The 11,737-nt window shown below is 35.8% G+C and overlaps 1 long non-coding RNA gene across 4 annotated transcripts in view; it reads left to right on the top strand.

Moving 5' to 3' along the window:
* LOC107148510 overlaps window positions 1-9,455 on the top strand; it is a 41,981-nt gene extending 32,526 nt beyond the window's left edge. For 2 of the 4 annotated variants that reach the window (XR_007342853.1, XR_007342851.1), the window contains 3 exons: window positions 3,787-3,878; window positions 4,408-4,474; window positions 4,626-9,455. This is a non-coding gene — a long non-coding RNA (uncharacterized LOC107148510). The remainder of the gene's footprint in view (window positions 1-3,786; window positions 3,879-4,407; window positions 4,475-4,625) is intronic. The other 2 variants (XR_007342854.1, XR_007342852.1) reach the window with 1 other exon arrangement.
* The last annotated feature ends 2,282 nt before the right edge of the window (window positions 9,456-11,737 follow it).

Raw genomic sequence — 11,737 nt, 5'->3', positions numbered from 1 at the left:
AAATGCCAAATGTCTTCTTTGATATAAGGAGAGTAACTAAGAACAGAGTAGGTACGAAGAGCATGAGAAGAAGATTAACATTAAACAGAGATGAGAGGTGGGAGGGAAAGGGAGAGAGAAGGTAAATTGCATGGAAATGGAAGGAGACCCTCAGGGTTATACAAAAGAACATACAAGAGGAAATGAGGGGAAATGGAAAAATAATACAAGGGGGAGAAATGAATGACAGTAGAGGGGGTAGAGAGAGAAGAGGGGAGGGGAGGGGAGGGGAGGGGGGATAGTAGAGGATAGGAAAGGTAGCAGAACACGACAGTCACTAGTATGGCAATATGTAAATCAATGGATGTGTAATTGATGTGATTCTGCAATCTGTATATGGGCTAAAAATGGGAGTTCATAACCCACTTGAATCAAAGTGTGAAAGATGATATATCAAGAACTATGTAATGTTTTGAACAACCAACAATAAAAATAAAAATTAAAATTAAAAAAAAAAAGAACTGCCTTCATAGTGTCTAAGAGATTTCGATATGTTGTATCTGTGATCTCATTGACCTCTATATTTTTTAGTCTCCTCCTTGAATTCCTCTGCAACCCATTGTTCATTCAGTAGCATATTATTTAACTACTCTAAAATTTGGAGTAGCTTTTATTTCTGTTTTATCATTGGTTTTTAATTTTATTCCATTATGATCTGATAGAATGTAGGTAGTATCTCTACCTTTTTAAATTTGCTAAGAATTGCTTTGTGGCATAATATATGGTCTATTTTAGAGAAGGATCCATGTGCTGCTGAGATGAAAGTGTATTCTCTCGTTAAAGGATGAAATATTCTATATATGTCAGTTAAGTCTAAGTTATTGATTGTATTATTGAGTTCTATAGTTTCTTTGTTCAGCTTTTGTTTGGAAGATCTATCTAGTGATTTAAGAGGTGTGTTAAAGTCACCTAAAATTATTGTGTTGTGGTCTATTTGACTCTTGAACTTGAGAAGAGTTTGTTTGACGAATGTAGATGCTCCATTGTTTGGGGCATATATATTTATAAGTGTTAAGTGTTGTTGGTATATGGTTCCCTTGAGCAATATGTAATGTCCTTCTTTATCCTTTATGATTGACTTTAGCTTGAAGTCTAATTCATTTGATATGAGGATAGAAACCCCTGCTTGCTTCTGCAGTCCATGTGAGTGGTATGATTTTCCCCAACCCTTCACCTTCAGTCTGTCGATGTCTTTTTCTCTGAGATGAGTCTCTTGAAGTCAGCATATTGTTGGGTCTTTTACTTTTTTTTTTTTTTTTTTTTTGATCCAATCTGCTAGTCTATGTCTTTTAACTGGTGAGTTTAGGCCATTAACATTCAGGGTTATTATTGAGACATGATTTGTATTCCCTGCCATTTTTGTTTATTTTTGGAATTTAATGTGACTTGGTTTCCCCTCTGAATAGATTTTCCTTTAGTGTAATACCTCCCTCTGCTGATTTTCATCACTGTTTTTCATTTCCTCTTCATGTAATATTTTGCTGAGGATGTTCTGTAGTCTAGGCTTTCTAGTTGTAAATTCTTTTAACTTCTGTTTATCATGGGAAGTTTTTATTTCATCATCAAATCTAAAGCTTAATTTTGCTGAAAATAAGATTCTTGGTTGGCATCCATTTTCTTTCAGAGCTTGGTATATGTTGTTCCATGATCTCCAGGATTTGAGAGTCTGTGTTGAAAAATCTGCTGAGATACAAATTGGTTTTCCCTTATATGTGATATTATTCCTCTCTCTTGCAGCTTTTAAGATTATATCCTATTCTGTATGCTAGACATTTTCATTATATTGTGCCTTGGTGTAGATCTGTTGAAATTTTGTACATTTTGTGTGCTATAAGCTTCTTGTATTTGGTTTTCCAATTCATTCTTCATGCTTGGGAAATTTTTTGATATTATCTCATTGCACAGACTGTGAATTCCTTTGGTTTGAAACTCTATGTCTTCCTCTATCCCAATAAATCTTAGATTTAGTCTTTTGACGCTCTTACATAATTCTTGGATATTCTGCTCATGATTTCTAACTCTCTTCACCTGTGATCAACTTTATTTTCCAGATTGTATACTTTGTCTTCATTATCTGACATTCTTTCTTCCAAGTGGTCTACTCTATTGGTTATCCTTTCTATTGAGATTTTTTATTTGATTTATTGTATCATTCATTTCAAGGATTTCTGACTGTTTTGTTTTTTTCAGAGTTTCTTATCACTTTCTTGAAGTAATCCTTTGCTACCTGTATTTGCTCTCTTATCTCTTTGTTGGAGTGATAAATTTTTGCTGTATTTGCTCATTTAGTTCATAATTTAATTCACTGATCATTTAAATTATAAATATTCTGAACTCCTTCTCTGACATTTCATCAAATTCTCTGTCTATGGGTTCTGTTATTGTAGTTTCCTGGTTTGTTTGCGACACTTTCCTCCCTAGTTTTTTCATGTTGTCTATATGTCTTCCTTTCTTGCAGCATGGATCTGAGATAGTACAGTTTCTACCCTATATTCTTGTAGTACCCTTGCAGATTGTCTGTAACTCATCTTGATGTTGGTCCTCCAGACCCTGCTGGTGTCCCTCAATGTATGCTACTGCAACTGAAGTGGTGGCAGCAATAGCCAAGGTAACTCGAGATAATAACCCAAGATTAGATGCGATGTCTTAAAGAGATGGGGCTGAAAAGGTGGACCTTACATTGTCTTTGGGATACCTGCTCTGAGATGCAGCTGCTTCTAGACTCTGGTGTTGAAATGTAGGGCCTACTGCATGGGGAAGGCCATGGTGATGTCTGCAGTGTCCCAAGATGGAAGTGGGTTAGGCTTGGGCTCCCAGGTAGGGTGGGGGGTGTTGAACTCGAAACTACCCTGGGCCTGTGTCCTGCGTATGTTGGTGTGGATGGATCTGGGCACGTCCTGAGCTCCTGTGGTGGTCTGCTGATCAGAAGAGGTGATCCTGTGCTGGGGTCTGAACTCTGGTGGGTGTCTGCCAGTGGCAGGATGGACCTGAGCCTACTGTGAGCCTGGTCCCATGCAGGTTGGTGTGGGCTGGAAAATTAGCTTTTACATATAAAGAATATGAACAAACATTTATTAACATAAGAATTAGAAAATACTGTTGTTATGAGACTTTCCTGATGAATTTAGTAGAAAGTGAGCTGACACACAGAATTTATAGACTAAAAGACATTTTTAAGTTATCTAGGTTATCTAAAATGTCTAGAGACTCATTGACAGGATTGGTGGTAAAAAAAAATACAGTTATTTGATAACCATTACTATACATTAATCAAAAAGCAGAAAATGTAATATGCAATGAACTTGTTTCAATATTATAGGACCTCTATAATTAAAAAAAAAAAACTGGGCAAAAACGAAGAGAGTCTACCCAAGTTGGCAATATTTGCATTATTATGCTGAGAGAAATATGTGCACAATATATTATAAAATAAATGAGTACATATGACAAATTCTAATTCCATATTTCCAGGCACCCTTGAATGCCAGAATTCTAGATATGAGATCATGGCAGAGATGTAATAGAGAAGATAGTTTACATAAAAACCCTGTAGTGCTGAATTGACATTGGAATGCACAGCATGAATTAGTGAGATTTGTTTTCTATATCTCTCTTATCTAGCTAGCTACTTACCTATCTAGTTTGCTTGCCTAGTTCTCTCTGCATAAAATCAGTGGTCATCCCAGTAGCACTCTAATACCTGGACCATAAATTGAAATACCTTTTCCCACTGTATTTGTCTTCTAGGTTGCCATAACACTCCACCATGGTGGCTTAGACCAAAGAAATGCATTTCTTTTACAATAGTGCAGGAAGAAAGTCCCAGAACAAAGTAGCAGGTAATTTGGTTTCTGGTGAAGGCTCACTTCTTTGCTTGAAGAAAACCACCATCTCACAGTTCCCCTGTAGGGCCTTTCAGAAAAAACAAAGACTCTGCTGTTTCCTCCTCTTCTCTGAAAGATATGGTATCATATCCTATGGTATCAGGACCCCAGCATTATGACCCAATTTAAAATTAGTTCACTCCTTAGTGGTTATATCTCCAAATGCAATTATGTTGGGATAAGGGTTCCACATATGAAGTTTGTGTGGACATAATTCAGTATACAACAAAACTACTACCCCCCCAAAAAATGTTGGATGAACCCACACTGGGGTGGGAAATATTAAATACGATCCTTAAAAATTGTCATACCAAATAGCATGGAAATTATCAAAGATCATTAATTATTAATAGGATTGTGACAAAGGGACTTGAGAATCATTTTTTTCATGTTTTATTGGCACATTATAATTATACATAATAGTGGGGTTCATAATACTATATTCATATGTACTCATAACAATTTGATCTATCTCATTCCCCAGTACCTTCATGAGCCAATGTTAAGAAGCTTCCATTGTCAAAGATGTGGAAATTCAATCATCATAAAAGGTAATAATTACAACAGACTGAAACTTATCAAATATTTTTAAATATATTGGTTCATATTTATATTAAAACCAAAATAATTGGTCACTTTAAGAGAATGGTAAAAACATACTATCAAATAGTTAAAGAATAAAATATTTATTCTGTCTCTTAGGCACCCTCAAGATTCTACATATGAATGATTCTACTACATGTGTATAAAAGAACACCTCTTTTAAAATGTATTCTAGATAATACAGAAAAAGAAATAAAAGGATTATAACAGCTCACCTCTTGCAATTGCCCAATCAATGAATAGATCTAGGCATCAAGCATTTGTGATTGGTAACTTCGCAAAAAGACAATCAAACTCTGCATGTCCTTTATCACAAGTACAAAGTCACATTTTTTTCTCTTGCCAAAGGGATCAAACTTGAGTCTCATCAAGGCTCTGAATCCCTCTGCCAATTGATTTTGAGGGAATTTAGAGGACATGGGAGCATGAGCACTGCACCGTGATGTGTAATCTACAAAATCCAGGCTGTGGGAACCTCTGTTACTGCACTAACTATGTCACTTAAGGAAAGACACACAGAGAGAATTTATAGACTAAAAGACATTTTTAAGTTATCTAGGTTAAATTGGAATTAAATTATAGTCTACAGGATGCCTCCTCAAATGATGAAACTAGAAATGAATGCAAAGGTGTGATTCTTAGCAGTCAGAAGGGATATTGGTAGTGTGTTAGAACAGAAACCCAAATTGGAATAGGATGTGCAGAGGATTCTGGTGTGGCTAACCAAGTTCTATTTCTTGACCAGGATTAAAATTACAAGAGTATTGATCTTAAATAATTTATAAAGTTATAGGCTTATTTCATGGGGTTTTCTCTATTACATTTGTTATTATGATGATAATAATGATCAGTATTTTCACTTATTTATTTATTTATTGCAATAAAAGGAAGATGATGTTATTTAATAGAGTGGAATTTACTAAGTGTGTATATGGTTACAAGGTCATAGTGCAACTCAGGATGTTTTACAATGTTATTCTTGTCATCTATTTCCTTTAAAAATCTCCATTTCCTCATCTTCACTATATTGCAATCCTAGAGTGCAACAATGATTAGAGGAGATAAATTTTGTCAAACACCAGCATGGTGTTTGACATTGGAGAAGAACTCCTTGAACTGCAGCTGTTACCATCAACTCGTGGTGCAACTCAGGGGCAGGGGAGATCCTAGATTTAGAAGAAAGCAAATAATTACAGTGGACGCAAGGATTGAGGAAAATAGGAAAATTGAGCCAGAGCATAAATTATCAATGAGAAAAAGGAACATGAAAAATAGATCCAGAGAATAGAATGAGGGAGACAGCAAGGATGCTGGAGTGTTGGAGGCTGGTATTGCACATGATGATGCATTAGAAGATTTTCCTTGGAACACTCTTGGGAGTGTTGCAAAAGGAAGAATCTTGAGGGTGCCTAGGAGAGACCTTATCTACATAACTATATCTCTTGCAGCTGACCCTCATATATATTCTTTGGTTCCCTCAGGCTGCAGAGGTAGCAATGACAAAATAAATCCACTAGATCTGATGTTTTCCAAGAAAAGAGATGTTGTATGCCACAAGATCTTGGCCAAATTAATCTCTACCCTTTTGTAGACTATATGCAGTTGTTCTTTTCATTACTATATATGCTTTTGGGATAACTAGTCTTTAATGAGTTGGATTAATTACACATTTAAGTATAAAAAGTATGCATCACAGGGAAGGCAGACAGATTCCCCAATTCCCTCACTCAAGTGAATATTAGTCATATTGTCATAATCTAATGATTTACTATTCTAGGGTTTTTTAAATTCTTATTAAGAAAAATGATATTTAACAACTCTTATAATTATAGTTGAATCGCTATGAACACTTTTGGGAAGTAAAACCTAGGTAAAGTTTAGCCTCTCTTTAAACACTTTAGTTTATGGAATCCTCCAGAAGGACAATGGACTTCTTTGGTTTAAATATCTTCATTTCAGAAGCACTGTGCTCAAGGTCAAACCAGCAATTTTCTCTAGTTTAACATGGGTGACTGTGGAGATGAACAGATTTGACATATTTAAATAAAACATTCTGATAGCGTGTTCTGGCCTCATAGGCCTCAGGCAGCATACGTTGTATTTGTTAGACATCATGGCTTAATTACTCTCATAAATGAATTATACCAATTTCAATTTAAAACCATAAGTGTTACAGTTGAACTAGGGTCAAATTAAACTTTCTGTCAATTATGTAGATTACTTAAGCAATTATGTAAATTGTTAATAAATTCTTAAGTGATGTGGGATTTTTCTTGAGAAAATATCTGTTTTATGCTATTGGCTCAAATACTTAGAGAACAAGGGAACTCAGGATAAATGAAACCTTGCTCTAAATGTGTCCAAGGAGTTCTCTTGGGAACATTTGTTGTGACTAGGCCTTCTCATCAAGTAGGGCTGGAAAATAGCATGCTTTATAGTCAAGACCTCCTCAGTTTTGCAAGGTGAAAATGCACATTCTTTAGTGTTTGCAAGACAGCAGTAGAGTTCCAAATGTCAGGATGGGAAGGAAATAATTGGGTGTTTTTTAAAAAGCAGATCCACTGTAGTCACTTATTATTCTTCTACAATTCTGTGCAGCTAATGCACCCCCCCCACACACGCACACACTTTGCCTGTTCTGAGGGCAGAGCTCGCTCACTGTGCACCTGCCCTTTATATGACATTACATAGTGATACTATGACAAGCCTGCAAGATCAGGGAATAAAAACACCACTGATCCTCTCTCTCAGATTGTGTTCATTACAATTTTCATGAATCTACTTCTATTTTCCCTAACATCATAGGTCTCACATCTCAACTTGTAGGGCTACCCTTAAGCAAACCTACTTATCCAAACAAGAAAAGAAATTCTTTTACTGAAGAAAAAAAAAAAGAAGAATAAAAACAACAAACCTTAGATAGAAAAGCCAACTCCCTCACATCATTTTCAGTATCCGGGTTATAAAAGGCAGCAAACATTTCCAAGAATTGACATATCAGAATCCTCCAGGGAGCATATATTCACTCTTGTCTTTAAAATGCTCAAAGGTGAGTATTTGTCGATTCCCTTTTTATGTCTGGGTTTCTTCTAATGTAAAGTGAAAAACTACTCTCTAGAATGATGGGGCCTCTTTTGACACATGGATGTATGCTGTTGTATTATGCTGGCTCACTCACACAGCAAAGTAAAAAAGGCTAAAGAGTTTACAGGTGCTGAGATTTAATAACTCCAGGGAAGTCAGGATGAGCAGCCAATAGCCCGTCTCTGGGAGTCCTGAAACCTGCTCTGATGTCATAGCATTTTTTGGTATATTCTGGCAATCTCAGTATTCTCTTGGCTCCTTAAAATTGTTTCTTCTAACTCTTTAAGAAGCTACCCATGTACGCAGACATCTTTATAAGGAATCAGAAAGGATGATATGACAACCTAACAGATATCTATGGGTGAAAACTCTGTCCCATGTTTCTGTCTTCAGAATTATCCGTGAGTCTAACAGTTGCTATAATTGGATTTTTAAGCTTGTCACCTTTCACATAATTATGTTTGCTTTCCCAAGTACCTTAATGGAAGAGGTTTACATGTCTCCCAACAGAAATGTCAAAGTTGTCCTGGGTTTGGAAGAGGATGCTAACTATTGTACAACTCAACTATGACAAGGCCTGTTTGAATCCATTTGAGACATTCCAAAGTTCACCTGTGACTAATTGAAACCCTAATAAAGACAAAACCGCTGACCTTGATCCTCTGGGTCCCCTATCTTGTGTAAATTAACATTTGAACATGAGTTATGAAATGGGTGACATATCAAAAGGAAAGCACCTGATATGGTAAAATATGCATATTGATGAGAAGAATGAGAGAATTCAATGAATGCTAAATTATGGGTCTTCAGAGGGCTGCCTTTGTTAAAATCTACATGTCACTATCTGTAAACTCCAGAGTATTCAACAGAAAGCACAGGGGCAAGTGTACCTGGCAAACCTTCCTTTTATTTTCTCTTTTTATAAATTCTTTGTGATGCAGAGGAAAGACTTTATAAAATAGTAGATGAAAAGATGCCTTTCAAATTGTGCTTGCTTTGTGATGACTGCTTCCTGGATCTTCTGCATACTTAAAAGTCATCACCACCTTGAGTCAATTGCTTGCTTTCAAAAACACATTGCCCCCTCCCCAGTTCTGACACTGAGCTACCAGACCTGCATTTTGAAATGTCTTATTGTCATCGCCATAAGCATTTCTGCAAAGGCAAGCAAAGCCAAACAAAGCTCCAAAAAAAATTTTTTTAATCCGCCCAACAACAATGCATAGTGGGTACCCTCCATGGCCCTGGTTTCAGGGCTACATATGACTGTAGACAGAAAGCTATTTCAAGCATTGAAAACAGCCTTATTACCCTGCCATTTTTGCACAGGTTTTTTTTTTTTTTTTTTTCCTTTCCTTCCCTGTGACATTAGAGAGTCCGAAGTGACATACATTTTTTATAGCTTCATAAAGTCGTCTCCTGACCGGGTCACCCTTCTCATAACTAGGGAGCAGAACGCTTGAAAAAACCCATTCATCAACGTGAAAGCAGCCTCTGTCTGCGGGTTCCAATATGCACAGCCTGGCAAGATCCAGCTCAGTGCAAATGCTAACTTACTCCTTTGCTAATGCCAAATGACCCACTCACTTCTATCAGCACACCAAGGAGGACAAGAAGGGCACGGTGGCTGTCCACATCTACAGGAGTACATCTCAAGACAGCCCAGCGCCAAACCTTCCTGCTAAATGTACTGAACACATTCAAAAATTAGTTTTATATTTATACTAATTAAATATTCAATTAAACAAAGATAAAATTGTGGAGGAAAATTTGTTCTTGCCTAATGGACTATAGCCCATTTATTACTTTTTCACAGATATACCATTAAAGTTCCTATGAAAACTGCTAGAATTGTTAGCCTCATTTTTACTTCTTCAAGTGTTTTTCCTCCATGCTTTATTTAGACATTCTGACTTAGAACGGCCTACTGTGGGACGACAGGTGGAAAAAAAATAAAGCAGGTAAGATGGGAAAAAAGGAGCAAACAGTTACCCCTTAAAAGTCTTGTGATGGACAGAAAGTTCTGCCATTAAAGTAGAGATCCAGCCAAGGGTACCTTTTCTGTGGAATTTAATGATATGATTGAGAAACATGCAGGTTTCAGTGATTTGAAAACTACTAGATTCTGAGGTATTTCACTCTGCTAAAATAGAAGTCATCTGACAGGAACAACCAGCCTCCAAGTCAGAGCAATCAGAACATTCCCCTTCTTCCATCCCCATGCATGATACCCTGGGTTCCGCTACTGAGCCTTTTGATTAGAGAAAACTTGATTAAGATTTGAGTTAAAAGCACAAATAAATAAAAGAGTAAAGTCACACTCCAGGAGTGTATTTTTATTTGGGATTATTGCTGCCATAGTATTGAATAGATTGTATATATCCACATATGTATTTACACACAGCAATATACACATATGTACATATATGTGATACAAAGATATATGTTTTGTAAATACCATAGTAAATTTTACATAGCAATAAGCAAAAATAAAATCTATGTTTACACCAATATATATCATTTGATAAACAGAAATAATTGGAATAAAATTCAGAGGACAAAATAAAATGATCACAACTCGGTAGGCTGAGGCAGGAGAATTTCAAATTTGAGGCCAGTCTCTGCAACTTAGTAAGACCCTGTCTCAAGGTAAAATAAATAAAATGACTCAGAATGTAGCTCAGAGCTAAAGGGCCCCTGGGTTCAATCCCTAGTACCAAAACTAAATGAATTAATTAATTAAAAGCAATTTTCTGTTATGTTAAAAAGAATCACCACAATATTGAAAATTTCTTTGCCTCTATTTTATCATGTTTTAGCAGAATTTCAGGTTGGCAGATGTGGAAAATAAGACTGTGACAATTGTTTTTCTTTAATCTCATAATGCATATCTCATATGAATCACCTACCCCAATCCCCTGCCGGGTGTCATTGTCAACACCTAGAAAGAGTCTCCTTTGGGAATAAAATGGTGCCCTCTTTCTATCATGGGGTCCCCTTCCAGGCTAAGCCCCATCATAGAAGACTGAAATACTTCCACTTTCCAAAACCTAAGTTCAAATGAACCTGACAATGGTGTGTTGAGTGGAAAAGCAAGACTATTACAAAATTCAACACATTTGCCCATTATTTATTCTGAACAGGAGATACAAGGCTGCTGGGAACTTTTCTACATAAGTTCATAAATTTTCTTCCCATTAAAATGGAAAATATTCTGAAAATGCTTCCAAAACAGCTTTGGAGCCCTGAAAGGATTCATCTTTTTAAAGTGGCCGTCGACAACATATGAGTGTGTCTCTTATTTTTGAAACAGCAGATGGTGATACAATGACATCTCATTTGATTTTAAGACCCAATTATAAATTCAGGTATAAAATAAAATATTGGGATTAATAAAGATCACATCTGCAACCTTCCTCAGAGCCTTCAACTATAAATATGAACTACACAGTCCCTAAAACCCAGCTACCTCTCTTTTTCTCAGAAGACCTGATTATTTACACATTGTCATTTGCTCAGCCCCAAAACCCTAGTTCACCAAGCAAGTTGCCTACTTGCTATTATCAGACATATCTGATAATAGTTTCAAGGGAGTTTCAAGGGAGTTAATGTTCTTTTAAAAAAAATCATACTAAGAAAATGAAAAATTAAGACTTAGAATTATTTTTATTCAGCTTTATACAATGGGTGTAAGTCAATAGTCCTCTGATGATATAATGCTTTTTATTCATTAAAAGTAGCATTTCACCATCTCTATTTTCACAATTTGTGGTGGATTTTAAATGAGAAATTACATAAGAACTAAATCTTTTATAAAGTACTTGAGTAGAGCTAGGTTCAGAAAAATAAGTAGAAGAATGAATATGCTTTTAACATTGTTATTAATATTTGTTAATTTTTTATTCTATTTAAAAGTTATCTGAATATCATGCCTGTTTGGGATTATAATTCTACTCTTAATAAACCCTTTACTTGATAGCATCTGTTTAAAATGAAAACTCTCAACAGTTCTATGCCTAGAAATACCATACAGACTTAGATTTGTTTTCTCTATTTACATTGTAATCTTATAAACCTATGGCTCAGTTTTGTCTATTATTCTGTTCTAAGTACTTTGATAAAGTCAT

This window comes from Marmota marmota, unplaced genomic scaffold, assembly GCF_001458135.2.
Source record: "Marmota marmota marmota unplaced genomic scaffold, marMar, whole genome shotgun sequence".
Classification (NCBI taxonomy): Eukaryota; Metazoa; Chordata; class Mammalia; order Rodentia; family Sciuridae; genus Marmota; species Marmota marmota.
The sequence above is the reverse complement of the archived record's forward strand: the minus strand, read 5'-3'. Positions and strand labels throughout refer to the sequence as shown.